The sequence below is a fragment of the Hyaena hyaena genome, unplaced genomic scaffold (genome assembly GCF_003009895.1).
Source record: "Hyaena hyaena isolate Hyena2069 unplaced genomic scaffold, ASM300989v1 scaffold_614, whole genome shotgun sequence".
Lineage (NCBI taxonomy): Eukaryota > Metazoa > Chordata > Mammalia > Carnivora > Hyaenidae > Hyaena > Hyaena hyaena.
In genome coordinates, this window is record NW_024081244.1 from 1,186,404 (window position 1) to 1,204,727 (window position 18,324).

At 50.2% G+C, this 18,324-nt stretch overlaps 6 non-coding genes across 6 annotated transcripts; 1 reads left to right on the forward strand and 5 right to left on the reverse strand.

Annotated features, from left to right (window-relative positions):
* The first annotated feature begins 1,131 nt into the window (after window positions 1–1,131).
* Window positions 1,132–1,205, forward strand: TRNAI-AAU. Its single transcript has one exon. It is a non-coding gene; the product is annotated as a tRNA-Ile (tRNA).
* A 4,336-nt stretch (window positions 1,206–5,541) lies between these two features.
* On the reverse strand, window positions 5,542–5,614 carry TRNAA-AGC. Its single transcript has one exon. It is a non-coding gene; the product is annotated as a tRNA-Ala (tRNA).
* Window positions 5,615–5,991: 377 nt separating this feature from the next.
* On the reverse strand, window positions 5,992–6,064 carry TRNAV-AAC. Its single transcript has one exon. It is a non-coding gene; the product is annotated as a tRNA-Val (tRNA).
* A 1,821-nt stretch (window positions 6,065–7,885) lies between these two features.
* On the reverse strand, window positions 7,886–7,958 carry TRNAM-CAU. Its single transcript has one exon. It is a non-coding gene; the product is annotated as a tRNA-Met (tRNA).
* A 2,804-nt stretch (window positions 7,959–10,762) lies between these two features.
* On the reverse strand, window positions 10,763–10,835 carry TRNAA-AGC. Its single transcript has one exon. It is a non-coding gene; the product is annotated as a tRNA-Ala (tRNA).
* A 4,905-nt stretch (window positions 10,836–15,740) lies between these two features.
* Window positions 15,741–15,813, reverse strand: TRNAR-ACG. Its single transcript has one exon. It is a non-coding gene; the product is annotated as a tRNA-Arg (tRNA).
* Between the last annotated feature and the right edge of the window lie 2,511 nt (window positions 15,814–18,324).

Consider the following 18,324-nt stretch of genomic DNA (forward strand, 5'->3'; position numbering starts at 1 on the left):
GGGGGGCCGCTGGGGCCCGGGGCTTTGGCGGCGCAGCTGCCGCCGCCGGGAGAGTGCCTGGGGAAGCGAGGGGGAGGGAGAGGGGAGGGGGAAGAGGGGGAGGGGAGGGGTAGAGGGGGAGGGAGGGGGGGGAGGGGGTAGAGGGGGAGGGAGGGGGAGGGGAGGGCGGCGGGGCGCGTTCGTCCCAGCAGCTCTCGGACGCCGGCAGCAGCAGGTGCGCGGAACGAGGCGGGGCGCTCCGGGGCCAGGGGCCGCGCGTCGGGAAGCGGGGGCGGAAAGGCAGGCCAGCCTGTGGCACGGGAACGCGGGAGCCGTGAGGGTCAAGTCCAGCAGCCTCGCGGAGACCCAGGCGGTGCAGCAGGTCCAGGCCCGAGGCCCCGCACCCGTCGCGAAAGCGAGGCAGCCTGCTCGGTGACTCGGGGCAGGGCCGCAGTCCTCCCACGCGTCCTGCTGGGCCCTGGCCCCTGGGCTGCTCTGCGCACGCCGTTACCCGGCCTCCCAGAAGCTTCTGGGGCGGAATCCCAGGGAATTCCTGCGCCAGAAGCGGCCAGCCGGGCGCGGGGCCGCCAGGAGGGTCTTCGGCTCATCCGCCGGCCCGCGCCCCGCTTTGACGGGGACTCGGAGCTGAGTCTGCGCACGGCCGTCCTTGCCGGTCACGCGTTTCAGGGAGCCCTGCGGCCCGAAGACTGCCGCGGGCCGTGTTTACCCGAAGTGACCGCTGCACGGAGAAACGTGCGGCGCTTTCCTGCGTTAGGGGCACCGGGAGTGGAAAGTGGGTGCGGAGCACCGTGCGATCTGCCTTAGAAGCCACAGGGCGCAGGCGGAGAGCAGGGGTGATTTCCACCCTGGGATCGAGCTCTGCGAGCAAAGCAAGAGACCCGTCCGGGCGAGGGTGGCGGGCGCAGAGGTTGCCTTTCGCAGCGGGCGGTCATGGGACACCCAGGCGGGTGACCCTTGAACTTGGTCTTGCGTAGCACTGTACCGTAATTGAAATTTCGGGCTTAGAAGAAACGGAGGATCGCGACTTCTTTCAAGTTCCAAGATGAATCCGAAAAGGGAGCTTCCTTTGAAAGTAATTGGAATTTCATCTTTAGTTATCTAGTCAAGTGTTGGAGGGGCACCCCTGCGTGTGGCCGGTTAGCTCAGTTGGTTAGAGCGTGGTGCTAATAACGCCAAGGTCGCGGGTTCGATCCCCGTACGGGCCACGTGTGGTTTTTTGCCCCCACTCCCTAAAAGTCCGCGAGAGGACAAGAAGGTGAAGTAATCTGCGCTCATTAATGTGGACAGGGTGTCGGGCTGTCAACTGTGGCTTTGTGCTTCCGATTTCTTGTCCTGGGAGGATCCAGGGGGAAAGGAACTGAAAAGATCTGAGGCTCCAGGAGGGAACTGAAATCGGGGGGCAACGTGGAAAACAGAAACACTGGGCTTCTCATCGTTTGACATTTCCCAAGATGTCCGCAGATTCCCCAACCATGACCGGGTCCTCAGGTGAATTTCCCTCATTTTGCATCTGCTTACTTGGGCCGGGCTGTCCTTGGCCTGAGCAGGTAAGTAAAGCCTTTCAGAGCGACTCAGGCGCTAGCCTCTGCCCCATTCTTGATTCCTATTTCCTTTTTCTCCCCTTGCACTTGACTCCAGGGCCACTGGACTTAAGGACATGTCTCCTACAGAACGCCCAAACGTTCACTGCCCTTTGCTTGTCCAGCTACTTGTTAGACCCAAAGCCGCCTTCTGGGGGCCATCTGGCCCCTGCTGCCTCTCCCCGAACTCCCAGAGATGCGGGAGAACATCTATGTTGTGACATTTAGCAAGTTGTGAATGTCGTTGCTCAGGTATCTTCCCCATCAGATTGTAAGAGCCTCGGGGCACGATGCTTATCGCCTTGTGCTAAATCTGCACTAATGATTGGAGAACGAAAGAAACGTGTGCAGGCAGAAGGAGAGTGTAAAGGGGGCTTCAAATGGACCTTACCGGCCTGTGAGATCCGCGCTGTCACAACACACTTCCTGGAGGTCGAGTGAGGGGGTAGACTACGGTACACGGCAACTGGTCCCATTTCTCTGAATGTATCCCTGAGGCTCGTTCAGGGTGGCTCCATGTGTCCCTGAATCAAGGAGGAGGTACCAGGATCAGGACAGAGTGTGTCGAGTAGATCCAAAAGTCAGGGAAAGTCTAGAAGGTTGAACCGCGCCGAGGCCCGGAGATGGAGAGAGGAATCTGACTCCAGGAGAATGAAGGATAAATATGGACAAGAAATGATCCCTTTTGGTTTCACCACTGGCAGTCTCCCTGACATATACCGATAAATAACTCTAAAACATCAGTTGCATTAATATCACTCTTCCACACTCTGACCACTCTTGACTTCTTAGTTTTGATATGATCTTGCTTTCCTCTCAACTCTTTGGCCCTTCTGTCTGTCAGAGTAAGGAGTTAGTTAGGCTCGAAGAGGAAGCCTGGAGGCCAGCGCGGAGGAGGCCATGCCCAGCTGCGGGGAAAGCAGGAGGCCTGTGCAGGCCGCACTCCCCAAGAAGCCCCGTCATACCAGATGGGCCCAAGATGGCGGCGCCAGGATTGGAAACCCCGAGCACGTGAGGAGGAGAAACCGGCCCCAAGGGATGACTATTCCGTCCCCTAGTTAACAACTGTCAGTAAAGGATGGAAACCCCAACCCCAGGGCCTGCAGCTCTCTCTGTCTCTGTCTCTCACCTCCTCTCAAAACTCCACAGTATACTTTTCGTTTAATAAACTTTTCCCGCTTGTGTGACTTGTCCGATGTACTTCATGTCTGTCCTTGAATACCTTCTCAAGACAAGCCCAGGAACCTTTGGCAACAACTTTGGGTCTGACGGGCTTAAGGCCCCAGGACCCAGGGTCTCCCCAGTTCACCGAGGAGCATGTCTATATTGTGATTTTGCTCTATCAGGTCAATTAGATCGTGGCTGGTGTTCAGCTCTTCACTATGTCTGTTGATTTGTTGTCTACTGGACCCATCAATTCATGAGGGGAGTGTTGATGTCTGCAACTATAATTGTGGATTTTTCTATTTTTCTTTTCAGATTTATTAGCTTTTGGTTATGAATTTTGAAGCTATGTGGCCAGGGGCATATACATTTAGGGAATAAATACACAGTTATTCCTTTGGTGAGCTGACACCTTATAATTATGTAGCATTTCTGTTTATACCTAGGAATGTTCTTTGCTTATGATACTAATATATTCGCTTCAGCTTTTTTGGTGCATGGTGTATGTTTTCCCTTCCTTTACTTTCAGTCTTGTATATAACTTTGAATCTTGCGTACAACTTCTTTTTTCTTTTTCAAAATTTTAGTTAAATCCTAGTTACTGCGTATAACTTTTAATCTCAGATATAAGTATATTTGAAGTGAGTTTCCTAAGGTGAGAAATCTATTTTAATACATTCTGACAACATCTGACTTTTAGTCGATATGTTTAGATTATTTACATTTAATTTTATGTTATTTTGATAGGTTTGCCTATCGGTTTAGTACTTAATTGATTCATGGTTTGTTCCCTTTGTTTTTCAGTCTTCTTTGTTCCTCTTGCTACCTACTTTTGGCTTATTTAAATGTTGTCAGTAAGCGGTCCAGCGATTACCATACGCATGCTGAACTTTTCACAGTATAGTTAGAATCATTAAATTACCATTCAAGTTAAATAAAGAAACCTCACTACCCTTTAATTTCTTTGCCATAAGCTCTTTGCTACCTGTATTGAACACAGTGATACAATGAAAACTCCATCAGACAATGCTGTCATTTTCACTTTTGATGGATCCTTAATCATACTTTAAAAGAACTCAAGAGAAAATAACAGTGTATCACATTTACCTAGATGTGTCCTATCTCTGCTATTGTTCATTTATTCTTTGTATCTAAGTTTCCTTCCGGTATCATTTTTTCTTGACTCACAATTTTACTAATTCTTTTCTAGCACTTCTGCCAGCAGTGGATTCTCCCAGTTTTACCTTTAAGTGAGAATGTATTTCTTTCACCTTAATGTCCAAAGGATAGTTTTGCTCTACTGAGCCTTCTGGGGTTAAGAGGTCTTTCTTTCAGCATTTAGTAGATGTTATGTCCTTTCCTTACGGTCCTTATGGTTTCTGATGAGAAATGCATCATCATTCAGATTGTAGTTCCCTTTTGGTTTTTGTCTCGATGCTTTCAGGATTTTCCTTCTTTTGTTTCCAGCAGGTTAATTGTGATATGTCTGGGTGTGGATTTATTCGCATTATCCTGCTTGAGGTTTGCTGAACTTCTTGAATCTGATTTATGTCTTTTGCCAGGTTGGGGAAATTTTCACCATTAATAATTCAATTATTTTTCTTTTTTCAGTGTCTTCTGTCCCCTCTTCTTCTGGGTCTCCAAGGATGTAGACATAATTTCTTTGTTATTTTCCTGTTTGTCCCCGAGGCTCTGTCCATCTTTTAAAATGCACTTTTCTCTCTGTCATTTAGATTGGGTACTTGATATTGTTCTGTCTTCATATCCACTGAACTTTTCTGAGCCATCTGCTTCTGTTTTCATTCATAATTTTGGTTCATACACTTTTGAGTTCTGAAGTTTCAACTTGGATTTACATCTTCAGATTATTTGCTAAGATCTTCTAATATTCCATTCATTTCAAAGCACACTTGTCCCTAATTCTTGGAGCATTTAATCATTACTGCTTTAAAGTATTTGTCAGATGATTCCAAAATCTGTCATCTCAGTATTGGTACCTGCTGATTCTCTCCTCCAAGTGATTGAAGACTGTCTTGGTTCTTCATATGCTCAATAGCTTTGGATGCTAACCTGCATTTAAATATTATGTTATAAGGCTTTGTGTCTCACTCAAATCTTATGGAGAAGACTGCCTGCTTTGTTTTTGTGGATATTTTGCCTTATGTTCAAGTTCCAAGTACCAACCAGCCCTTTATGTGCTGTGGTTTCAAGGTCTATTCCATTTTCGAAGCCTTTATGATACGATTTGGAGATCTCTGGAGTATGTGCACCCCAATGGCCAGTGTGGACCGGGGCAGTGGGCTACCGCTCAGTGAGGTTCTCTAAGTCTGTGCTGTGTTGTTTAGGGTCAGGGCCACTTGTCCGCAGCTTGCCTGGTGCATTCAAGTTCATAAACAACTTGACGTGTTTGTTTCCCATGTGTCTTCCCCACTGTTTTCTAGTTACTTGGGGTTCAGCAGCTCAGTCCACTGAGGAGAAAGTTGGGCCCTTCCTTACTCTGCTCTGTCCTGCGCTTCTCATGGAGGGCCAACCTGCTTAGGAACAGAGAAAAAGAGCAACTGGGTGTGTCTCTTGGGATCACAGCTCCTCTGAAGAAACAGAAAACAAATAATAAATTGATAGATCTCCCTACCCAGCGCAGGTAGAGCCGAAGAAGGAAGGTCTTGGACCTGCCCAGAGGCAGGGTATGGAAAGAGCATCCAAATTACTGCGTTCAAAGTGCCTAATGTCTTCTCAGTTCAGTGGCTTGGAAGCTGTGGAATTGTGAGCTGGAGTGTTTGGCTGGGACAGTAAAAGCTGGAGAATGTGGGCGTCGATCCCACCACCTCTCGCATGCTAAGCGAGCGCTCTACCACCTGAGCTAATTCCCCATCCCCTCCAACTTCTCTCCCGTTTTTCACCTTACCGGTCTCCACTTCAGTATTCCTATTCTGGGCGGCCCCCAATACAGGAAATGTCAGGGCCTTTAGTATGAAATCCAGAATCACTAAGGGCATATCTTCTCCGAGATGACCCAGGCCCAGAGAACAATGGGCACCTTTTCCTCTGCCAGGGAAAGGAGGAGAAAGCAGCCACGGGGAAACTCTGGAGCCCCCAATCTCCAGGACTAGAAGACACGTCTCAGGGAAAGGATTCATCCAGAACACACTGCCTGAGACGGCCAAGCTACCCCAGAATGGCTATCTGTGTCATGAAGACAAAAACAGAAACACAACCAAAGGGAGATTATCCTTCGAAGGCAAAAGGCTGTTTCCGCCCGGTTTCGAACCGGGGACCTCTCGCGTGTTAGGCGAGCGTGATAACCACTACACTACGGAAACCCATGCCCAGAAGGCTCTCTGAGAGTGGTGTTCGAGTCTTCCTAAGGCCTGTCCTGTGGCAGTTACACAGCCATGCCAGCAAAGAGCCGGAAAAAATACAAAATAATACAAAACGAAAAACTCCAAACATGCAGAGCTATATAGGAAATAAGAGGAGAAATCATACCAGAGCGAGGACCAGAAAAACGGACATTGAGGAGTGCTGAGGAGTGAACACAGGGAGGAAGGAACAGGCATGAAGGTAGGAATTCCCGGGTTAAGAATTCCTGTTCAGTTAGAGTGGTGTGTGTGTGAGTGTGAGTGCGTGCGTGTGTGCGCGCGTGTGTGCGCGCGTGTGTGTGCGTGTGTAAAATAGACATGGGGAGATAGTGATTAGAAGGCCCGCACACACGGAATATGTTGGGGGAGATGGCTGTGGAGCTCAAGAAACTTTGAAAATATTCCAGGCAGCTGGTTTACATAATCATAGTAACATTTTAGGAAAGCTTTCAAATTTGGAATGCCAGTGAGGTTGGAAATGGGGAAACTAGAATTGGAGAGAACGGAAAGATGTGCGGGAGATGTTTAAGGGTTGGGGTTTGTTCTGTTAACTCTTGCAGTTCCGAGTAGCACGCATTTGTATCCTCCGGGCGCAGGGCGCTGGCCAGCGTGGAATACATCCTCCCTGAACAGCAGAGGGCAGGGGAAGGGGTAGATGAGTGAGAAGAAATAATGGGAAAAGGCTTTTCTCCATCCTGAGAGAAACCATGGGTTTCTTTTCTTCCTTTCTTGCCTGCACTCAATAGATAAGAATTCTGGTGCACTGCCTTGCAAAGTGTGGGGTGAAATTGAGGTTGTTTCTCGACCATGGGCACTTGAGTCGGATTCGCTGCTTCACCATCCCGATGCCTCGAGCACTCCTCTGTGTACCCAGACCCTGCGATCTGCTGACATCACGTCCCACATCGGGGCTTCCTACTTTTCCCAGAGAACAATCCATTTTTCAAGCCCCAATGGGCTCTTTCCTCCCCCAGGAGCTACGTGAAAACTTGGAAGCCTGTTCTGTCCAAGAAGGAAACCGTGGTGGTGGATTCTAACCTCAATCTGCAAATGCTCGCCCACCCCCAACCCCAGTTGCCTTCAGAGCTAAAAACTACACTAGTGACAGTGTTCGAAGAACTTGGGGCACAGGGATCTGAACAAGCAAAAAGCAAGGAGAGACTGAAAAGTATCTTTTCTTGCCGGGAAAGCTGACTGAGCCACCTCCACGCTCCCGACCTTTCTGCTGCCTACCGATCCTCCCAGGAATAAACATTGTCACTGGGTTATTATTCATTTTCCTATTTGCATCTTGTCTGTTCCTCTTAAACCCCCCACTGGGATGCAGCTCCAGTTGGGAGAGAGTTTTTGTGTTGTTTACCCTCTTATTACTGCCTCCAGAACTTTCCATTAATCAGATAGATGTGCTCTAGAAATATGTACTGAATGGTTAAAAGATTCAAAAGGATGTTATACTTCTTTCACTCCTTAACTGAGCTTGGGGGACCTTTAGAGTGGGAAGTTGGAAGAGAAATTTCTCCTGCTTCTTCCATAAGACAGAGAAGAAGACCAAAAATACAGTATAGCTTGTAGTTTCTGGCAGTCTAAGTTTCTCCAGCGTTAATTTTCCTGAAACTACTGGGAAGCCCAAGGAACTACAAAACTGATTCAGCCGTCCTCAGCAAACATGGAGTCAGTCTTGAGAAGAAGTCCTTATCAGGAACCACTTTGATAATTTCACTTTGTGTTCCTTTTTAACCGAAGTAACCTTAGTTCTGGCCGATGGTGAAAAAGAACTCAGCTTGCCCTCTCTGAGGCTCGAACTCAGGACCTTCAGATCATGAGACTGACGCGCTGCCCGCTGCGCTAAGAGGGCTGCTCGCCAGGGGTTTCCACATTTACAGTAAAACATCAAATATTATTTTCCAGGCTGTTTTACTGGCTTCCAGCTTTCAAGAAATACAATCACTGCTACTTGAAAATCACTCCACAGAAGCCAATGCTGCACCCACAGGAAGTCACAGCCAACATCAGTGAGGTTCAGGCTTTTCCGGGAACCCACCCAAGGACAGGTCCATCTGGGTTGCATGACTGGGGGCAGTAATGCCTGGCCTTTGCTGAGCCAGGGTGTCCATGATGGGGTTGTTCTTGCCCTCAGAGATCTCAGGCGATCTTACACCTTCCAAGGTCTCCTTTGTTGGAAATAAACCCAGGAGGGGCTTATTTAGTATGAGCTCACCGACTAGAGGACTAAATGAATGAATGAGTGAGTGAATAAATAATTCCCACATTTGTCTACAGCCCATACCTCTCGGTCTAACTCTATTTTACCTTCACGGACATCTACACGACGGGAGTCATGTCTTGCTCTTTGCTTTGTTGTGTTGTGGGCCAGGAATTATAGAGAGATTTGTGGAGGTCATCTCACAGAGTCCAATTGGGTTTGGGCACCAAATCTGTTCATCAAAATCTCCACTTGCCAGATAGAATGGAGGTTCAAATGAGTTAAGTATTGCTCCTAAATTCCCAGAGCTGCTCAGTGGCAAAAGGCGAATTGAGAAGCAGATTTGTTAGATTCCAAAACGGGAGCGCTTTCCCTGCTCTGACTCAAGACATCTCTGTTCTCCGCAGCAGCCCATCTGAGTCTCTGCGAGCCGGCCTTCGGGCTTAGACTTCCAAGTCAAGGTTGACTTATTCTCCTCCTTCAAATCCCACATCCAGGGACTTGATAATTACTGAACATTGTTCTTGTACAATTCTTTTGCACTCATTGCTTCTTTTCCATTAATTTAGTACTTGTTTGCTGGGGGGCTGCTCTTTGCCAGCCATGGTACTTGGCTCAGGAGTTCCAGAAGGAATCTGCTGCCCTCAGACCACAAGAGATGGGAAGATAAATATGGACAGGAAATGATCCTTTCCCAGTTTTCACCACTTTGTTTCCCTGGCATTTATAGATAAATAACTCATTCTAAAATATCAGTTTTAATAACATCACTCTTCTGCACACTGGCCATTCTTGATTTTCTGGTTTTGGTATGATCTTGCTTTTCTCTCAGTCTTTGGTTCTTTCTTACTTAACCTACATTGTAACCTTGCTCTATAAGGTCAACTGGTGGATGGTGGTGTTCAGTTCTTCCATATATTTGCTGATTTGTTATCTACTAGATTCATCAATTGATAGAGATAAGGGTTAACATCTGCAACCTTAATTGTGGAGTTTTTGTTTTAAGGTTTTTTTTTTAGGTTTATTAAGTTTTGTTTCAGTTTTGGAGATCTGTGGGCAGATGCGTGCACATTTAAAACAGTTCCATCACTTGGGTGAATAGACACCAAATAATTTGTGTGATATAAACATATCCAATTCAATTTTTTTTCCTTAATGGTTTAATTTTCCCCATTCTTTTGCTTTTACTCTACCAAAGCCATTATATTTGAGTTGAGTGTCTTATAGTCAGCACATATTTGGGCTATGGTTTATTTTCCATCCATTGTGACCATATCTAGCATGTAACTGATATGTTTAGACCAGTTACATTTAATGTTATTACGGATATGTTTGGATAGGTCTATTACTTTTACTTTCTTTGTTTATGGTTTGTTTGTTCTGTTTTTCATTCTGTCTTCTTACTTCCTTTTGGCTTTTAAAAGCATACTTAATATTAATTTATCTTTTGTGGTTTTTTTTTAACTATACCTATTTGTATAGCCATTTAGCCATTAGTCTAAGTTACTAATCACAATTGGTATATGTATTACTATATACATACTTAACACTTTATAGTCTATTCTAGAATCAATGTTATACCATTCAAGTCAAATGTAGAAACCTTATCACTTTTTAGACCCCTCTATTCTAACCCCTTTGATTGTGTATTTAGTATATTTAGATGAAATGAAAATTAATCAGTGTTATAATTTTTGCTTTCAGTTATCAAGAGCTTACTTAAAAATTATAAAAAATGACTTTGAAGAACTCCAGAGAACATCAGTCAATCACATTTACTCAGATATTTCCTTTTCTGCTAAGAAATTGCTAGTTCACCCACTTTTTAGTGGGTCCTGTGCCAAATGTAGGGCTTGAATTCACAATCACCAAGGTCAAGAGTCAGATGCTCTACAAAGTGAACCACCCAGACACCCCTTCCTTTGTTGCTAAAGCTCCAAATTCCCTGTCAATTCTCTTCAGTACAATCCTTTTTTTTTTTTTAAAGGAGTTCTGCTACCACTGAATTTTCTCAGTGCTCTTTCAAGTGAGAAATATATTGATTTCACCTTCATGTCTGAAGGATATTTTTGTAATGCATAAAACTTTAGATTAACAATTATTTTCCTTTAGCATTAAAAACATCCTTCCTTGTCTTTCTAGCCTTTATAGTTTCTGTTAAGAATTCCACAAAGATGCAGATTGTAGTTTCATGTCCCCTTGGCAGCTTTCACATGTTTTTCTTAAACTTTTAGCGGCCTGACTGATGTGCTCGGATGTGATTTTCTTTGGGCTTACTTTACCCCTCGTAGGTTTACTGGACTTCTTGAACTCGGTTTATGTGTTCTGCACGTTCCAGAACTGTGTTGAATTCAGGGCCAGGCTGCAGGGGGCACATGGAGAAAAACAGCAATTGGCTGTGCCTCGTCACAGAGCTTATGACCCGGCGGCCAGAAGAGCCGAGGCCCGGACAAAAGTGGAGAATGTGGGCATCGATCCCACCACCTCTCGCATGCTAAGCGAGCGCTCTACCACCTGAGCTAATTCCCCGAGCACGCTCTGCCTCCTCTTCGATTTTTCTTTCTGGAGTCGATGCGCGGTTCCTGGGGGCCCAGAGCACCGCACGAGTCAAGTTCATGGACGCGGAACGTGGATTCAGCTGAGCGCGCATCTTCTTGAGACCCGCCAGGCCCGGGGCGCGCGGTCACCGCTCCCTCCGCCGGGGGGGGGGGGGAGCAGAAGGGGGACAGAGTCGCCAAAAGATTCGGTGTCGCCAGAGCCTCCCACGGCGCGCTCTTCGGGATAGAAGCGCGCCCTTTCGGGCCGGAAGGGAGTCCTCCGGGACGCCCCCCGCCCCCCGCCGGCTCCGCGGCGGCCTCCGGAGGGGGCGGCGGGACCGCCCCGGGTCGTGGAGGCAAAGGGGAAAAAAAAAACAGCGCACGCTGTCCCCGCCCGGTTTTGAACAGAGGACCTGTCGCGTGTGAGACGAGCGTGACGACCACTGCACCACGGAAACCCCACACGGAGCAGCCTTTCCTCCTCTCAGAGATGCACCTTTGTCCGGGTAAACGGGCGCCGCCTGGCGGTCACAGCCCGTACTGCACGGCGAACAGCAAGACCCCAGAAGGGGACCCACGAAGGGCCGAGAAGCATGGCCCGCGGAGTGCAGGCACCACACTGCTCCTGGCGGGATGCAGACGGAAGGGCGAGAGTGTGCGGACCCGAGGCCTCTGCGGGGCGGCACTGAGATCACACTGAGTCAGAGAGGGAAGCGAAGGTTCTAGAGCTCTTAGAGAAAATGCCCGCGGGCGGCTCGGGAACAGGGGTGCGAGGCGGCAGGTGGATACAGGTGGTCATCATCAGTCTGGGCCTCGCCGCTACTATCGTGCTTCCGCTTTTTCATGACACCCAGGGCAGATTCCTGGGCCTCGCCTACTAACTCACAAACAGAACCAATGAGAACCTTTTCCATGGCCACATCCGGGCCCCAAGACAGCTATTTCTCAAGGGGCCCAGTCAGCAGCAGATTGACCCAGACACACAGTAGATGCCCAGCAGCATATGCTGTAAGGTGATTGCTTCCCCACCAGTTGTCAGATCTCGTGAGAGTTCCAGCCAGAACGCGGGCTCAGGAAGGTCATGACTCCTATTGGACAGACCAGTGGGTCCGTCCCCGCGTCTCATCCGCGCTGATAGCTTTTCCTCCCTTTTACCTTGAGCCTAAACCTTCGACATCCCAAGAGCCCATCATGAGGTTCTGGCAACAAGGGCCTCTAGGAACGGAGTGGATCTTCAGAAACGCGAGACTGCTTTCGACCGTGATGTACACACAGTCTGGAGAACCGAGGAAAAGAAAAATCTCACATTTGGCTGAGCTGTGGGGCCAGTAACAGCTCGTCTGTGTCTGTTCTGTCTTCCTGCTGCCCAGAGGGGCCCCCAGTCTAGCTGTCAGCCTCTCAATTCTTCTGTGTCCAGACCTGACTCTTTTGTATCATGGAGGCCATTACTCAAATGTCACGGCCTTAGAGAGTCCTTCCCTCATCTCTCCAGCTGAATCAATGCCCTACCTGTCTCTCTCTTCATCTTTTTTTAAAAAATAAAATTCTGTGCCGGAAAGTATGTGAAATTGCTGTGTTATTTTCCATGTTTCCTCTAGAGTAAAAGCTTCTTGAAAGATTGGCAAGTCTAGACCCTGCGGTGTCTAGGACATGCCGGACCTAGCTATTACCACGTTGGTGACATGGAGGGGACAGCTTCTATCTTATATTCTTTCACAGGGTCAATTCAAGGAGAAACCATTCTTCAACTGCAGCCACGTGCTCGCTGGAGGGCCCTCTGGTTTCCTAGAACGGATAGGAAAATTGTACACAGCCAAAAGGAAGCAAGAATACTTCCCCCATGGCATTTTTGAACACTCATTTCTGCTTAGCAATCATACAGCACACCTTTTGGATCTCTTAGTGATTTAAGGAAAAGGCAATTGCCACGATTACATTGTAAGGAATGGAAGTAATCGGCTTTCCCTAGTGGCTGTGATCATGTAGCCGTGAATTCTCAGGCTGTGACTGTGGCATTGTCTAGCATTTTCGTTGCCTCCACTCCCAAAACTAAATCTAAGGCTTTGATCAGAAGCGAGGTTTTCTTCCATTTAGAAGATCTATAAAGAAAATCTGTGCTTCTTTCCAGGCACTGCCTGTCAAATCAGACCAGAGGGGGGAAGAAAAATCTGAGTGTTCTGCATTCATTGTTCTCTTTCTCTGTGCACCTCCACTCAAGGAAGTGCTCACAATTCTGTTTTAAGGATGAGAGCCCGTTCACCTGCTCTAATCCAAGAGAATCTGCAAAGGCCCTGAAGAAGGGCACAACAGGGTTTGAAGGTAAATTAAGAATGACTTACTTTTTCTAGAGCGTGCATGGGATAAAATTCTGTGAAGGTGTTAGGCAGGCCAGCCTTCTCCAAGAATTGCTCTGGAAGTCAGGATAAAGCACTTGGACACTCTCTTTAGCTAAGTTTGCTGGTACAGTCTGGACTGTACCTGAATTTGCATTTCAGTAACATTCCAACAGGGGGCAGCACTAAGAGCTGAGTGGGAAGGCCCAGAGGTCTGTCAGGGCATTATTGTAAGGGTCCAGCCAGAGAAATTCTCCAGTAATTCTCTTGGAGTTGGACACCTTCATTCATCCAACAAATCTTCGTTTGAGGGTCTACTGCATGCTGCTAGGCTCTGGGGGTCAGAGTGCGTCCCTAGCTGCCAGATGGCATTGACCCATGGCCCCTGGGTGTGAAGCTCTTTCCAAGTCTGATCTCTTATTGAATTATATGCAGGGGACCGGAGGAACCACTGCCCGTGCGTGGAGAAACGGCATTCTGTAATGCAAACAAGAGGGGGAATTAGGTCTCGGTTTAGAGGTCAGATGCAACGACTTGGTCCAGCAGGGTGATTGGTGGGACCTTCCTCCCCCCATCGGAAGATCCCAATGTGGGGGTTCAACGTGAGTTTATTTTCCTGTGTACAAAATATCAGTCGACATAGCTGCTTTAAGAACAAAATGAGGGGCGCCTGGGTGACTTAGTCGCTTAAGCGTCCGACTTTCGCTTAGGTCATGATCTCGCGGTTCGTGGGTTCGGGCCCCGCGTCGGGCTCTGTGCTGACTGCCAGCTCAGAGCCTGGAGCCTGTTTCAGTCTGTGACTCCATCTCTCTCTGACCCTCCCCTGCTCACGCTGTCTCTCTCTCTCTCTCCTAGAAAAAAAAAAAAATTAAAAAAAAAAAGAAGAACAAAATGAAACCTGTCAACAGAAGGCGTGTTACCCTCACAGTCCCTTTCACAAATAGCAGGTTTGGGACTGTAATCAGAGGTTGATGCCAATTTCAGGAGAATGAATATACTTCCCTTTTGGAAAAATAGGTGGGTGCAGCCTGGGAACTGGGAATCCGGTAGCCAAGGGGCCGAAGGGGCCTGCTTGTTTGCCGTTGGTCAACCTGATGGTCTGGGAGAGGAAGTCTTGCTTCCCATCAATCTTTGAGCTACAGCAGGAAGTGGGTCTACACACAGGCCAGGCTCTGGGTGGGTTGAGTCGTAACTGGGATCATGATACGAGGCAGAGGACATGGGAACTTTCTGGCTGCAGGGTCTCCTAGGGACCGAACTTTCAGGGTAGAAATAAGAAGGCGGCCATGAAGTCTGCTCGTCCGCTCAGGGGCTGTGGAGGGGAGGACGATGAGTCTGGGACACGCGCTATGATTCGCCTTCCAGGGACTCGCTGGAGAGAGAGGTCCGAGCCAGGGGAGCGTCGTCTTCAAGTCCTATTTTCTTCAGGTCACACGAGCTGCTCACATGGCTCCCGCGCGGGCTCCTGGGTCACCCGGAGCGGTTGCGGGCGGCGGCAGCGCCCCAGCAGAGTGAAGGGGGTGCTCGGAGGCCTGGGACCCGGAGTACGCGGGTAGGAAGCAGTGCGAGTGCGCGCCCCTAACACTTGCCTCCCGCGGGGACACACCAGTGCTCGTAACAAAGGCTGTCACTGGCTGGCGACCGGGGCGCTGGTGCTGGTGGCATCTGAGTTTGGACTCCAGGAACGTATCTCCGCTTCCAAACGTTTACAGACAAGTCTGCGCTGCGTTATCCTACAAGGGTCCCCGCGCGGCCAGGATGGAAGGGCCGCCCACCCCAGTCCCTTCTGTTCTCTGTTCTGTCGCCCGAATTCTCTCGGCCACCCCTGCGCTGGTCCAGCGTTGGTCTCAAAGTAGCAAAGTCCGTCCGTTCACCGGCCAGGATCTGCTCTCTGCTGTTCTCCTGTCGGTTGGGCCGCGGGCGTGCGCGTCCGTGACCCCCGCGCCCCCGTGGGGAAGGGGCTTTGGGGCAGCAGCGGCCACAGGGACCTGTTACTTTGGAGCCGCGGGGCTGCAGGGGCGCGAGGCGCAGGGCGCGGATTGTGTCTGGGCCCCCGCGCCGCCCCGCCCCTGGGCAGGTGCCACCCAGGTCGTCCCCGTCCCCGTGAGAAGGGCTCCTGCCGCCCAGCTGTTCTCCCTGGAGGGGCGTCTGTGTGTGTGTGTGTGTGTGTGTGTGTGTGATCCCCGCGCGCTCTGTCCCCACCGTCCTGTCCCCCGCCCGTGATGAAGTCGCTGTGGCCTGTTTCGCTGTGGACTCGGAGGCCCAGGGTTGTGAGGGCTCCGAGCAGGGACAAAGGGACAAGCGTCCTCAAACGGGAAGCTTCTCGTGCAAAGCGCGCTGGTGTCCGAGACACTATGAGTCCACTTGTGCCAGGTGCGCCTGTCTCCTTTGTGTGTCTTGCGTCGGTGCTCCCCGGGGTGTGGTGACGGGCCCAGAGTTCTAATGCGACTTTGACGGGGACCTCCTCGTAAGAAACCAGCTCCAGAAGCTTTATTGGATTCACCCCGGGGGTAAGCCCCCGCCCCGGTCCAGCGCCGCGTCTCCCCCCAAAACAAGGAGGCCGCCGAGCCAGCCAGGAGTCGAACCTAGAATCTTCTGATCCGTAGTCAGACGCGTTATCCATTGCGCCACTGGCCCTGCCGACGGCGGCGCCCTCTAACCGCCCTGAATTAGGCCTCGGAGGCGCTGGCGGCCCCGCCCCCGGACTCGCGCGGGGCTCCGGTGCGCGCCCCGCTCCGGTCCCCGCTGGAGCGCGCGAAGGGCCGCCGCCAGCGCGGGGGGTCCTCGGTTCCGCGCCCCGCCCGCTGGGGTCGCCGCCCCCGTGCAGGGGCCCTGCTCGCCCCGCGGGAGCGAGCGAGGTTTCAGGCTCAGCTGTTGGAGAAGTGGAGGAAACCGGAGTCGGGGCCCAGCGTGAGCGCATGGGGTAGAATACACTCGCCAACCCAATCGGACTAATTCTTACCCAGTTTGGCCGCTTGCCCCCGGGGTCTTGCTCACGGAATGCCTGTCTCTGGAGAGCAGCGCCCTCGGTGTCGGCAGTAGCTGGTTTCACTTACAAGTGTGTGCGGGAAGAACCGAGTGAGAAACGTGCCCGCGAGCTTGGGAAACAGGTGGGCGAGCAAGCGGGAGATCCGCGCCCTCCTTCCCCGGGGGTTTCAACGGGAGCGCAGCGGGGACCGGGCACCGCGCTGGCGCCCTGGTCTCCTGAGCGCCCGGCAGGCTGCGCGCCCAGTAGGTCTAACGCTAAGTGACACACAGTGGGGCTGGGCTGCAGAGCAGGCCTCCTGGGGGAAGAGCCGGTCTGGCCGGATGCGGAGAGACAGCTCGGTGAACCGCAGGCACCGCACACTGACGGTCGCCGTGCCCCTCGTGTGGCCGGCTTTGGGGTTCCCTGTGCCGGCGATCAGGAGGCGCCGCAACAGAATGCTCAGGAGCCTCTGCGAGGTCTGCCTCTAGAGATGCCCTCCCACTAACAGGGAGCCTTCAGCAACGGGTCCACGACAGCGGAAACGACGACATTCAGTGGCTTCAACAAAGTGGATTTATGATCACACATAACAAGTCCAGAGGGTGCGGCAGCCCTGTGCCCGGGGAAGGCAGCGCTCCATGACGTCATCACACCCAGATTTCCAAAACATCTGTGCGTCCTGTCCCTTCTCAACATACGGATGTCACACTCCAGCCGCTTTCCCTGGAATTCCTCAAACTCTCACAATCTTTCAAGTCCAGAAGGGGGGGAAAAAACCCCCAAAACCCAAACAGTCCTCTTTCTTCTATCTCCTGCGGAGGACAAGTCCCCCGGTGCGCCCCGGGGGGACTCCCCCCACCCACTGGCTAGAGCTGCATTGGGCACTCTCATCTAATCCAGTTATTTCCTGGAGCAGGGCCACTGGGGTTGATTAGATGGGTCATAATTCTTCTTCTGGAGCTGAGAGTGGGGTCCGTCTCCTCCAAAGCCAAGGCGGTGGAGGGAATTCTATTAGGTGAAGAAACACATTTCTCTGTTGGGAAGGAGGCATGGGGGGAAGGGTGCAGGGGACTGGCGGAGGTATACCCAAGCAGCAGTCTGCTCCAGCCCCATACGTGAAATAAAATGAAATACACAGTCTCTAAAGCATTTTTGAGAGCTGAGAGCTCTATTCCTGACGTTAACCTACATTAGATCGTAGCCACATTTCCAGACCTAACCCTCATAGAAGTCATTTGACCTACAGTTTGTATTCAGTACTGTATTCAGTGCGAGGACATTAACTGGGCATTAATTGTATATGACATTACTTGTACGTGATTACATGTTGACCTAGACATCAAAATTGTATAATTTTGGCTATTAATAACGCCATCCATCACAGAGCTTTCCGACCGCATAGTGACACGGTACCACAGCCTCTAGATCTGAAGTGTCGGAGGCTAACGTGCGTGTTGCAGAAGACAGTGCTGAGTGAGACCCGGCCTGAAACTGCTTCCTTCTGCTTCTCCAGACGGAGCAGGAGCCTTAAACCCTTAACTCTCTCAGTGATTTGCGCCACTAGATTTGTCTACAAAATACATAACTCTCATTGGTTCCCACACATCATTTTGCAGCCTCTTTAATGGCTGTAGGTATTTTTCATTTATTTCATCATCGTGATCTGCTCAACTCCAGCATCACCTCAGTTTACCACTTTCTGTTGTAAGTTGGACTCTCTCTTCTCATCATTGTTCGTGAGAAGACACTTGCTATGGAAAGAAAGAGGGGGCTTAGAGAGGGACCCAGGTTAAGGTCTGGACTCTGCCTTTTATTCGCTATGCGAATTTAGACCAGTCACGTAATTTTTCAGTCACCGCATTTCCTTATTTGCTGTATGAGTTTGACCGCCACTTTGCAGGTTCGTTGTGAGACTAAATAACGTCACGCAGGGAAAGTCCTGGTGGATCTTGGCTGTCAGGAAAACGTTGTCTCCATTGAGAGCAATGTCTGCTTCGCCCCCTGGCTTCTACAACTTCATCTCAATAACTCAAAAGGCATTTACTGCATTTGCGCTTACCACGCAATTTGCGCTTACCACGCAATTTGCGCTTACCACGCAAAATGTGAAACCCTAAGGATTTGCAGACGAAGCTGAATCCCCATTTCTCAAGGAACTAACATCCACTCAGAGAGAGACA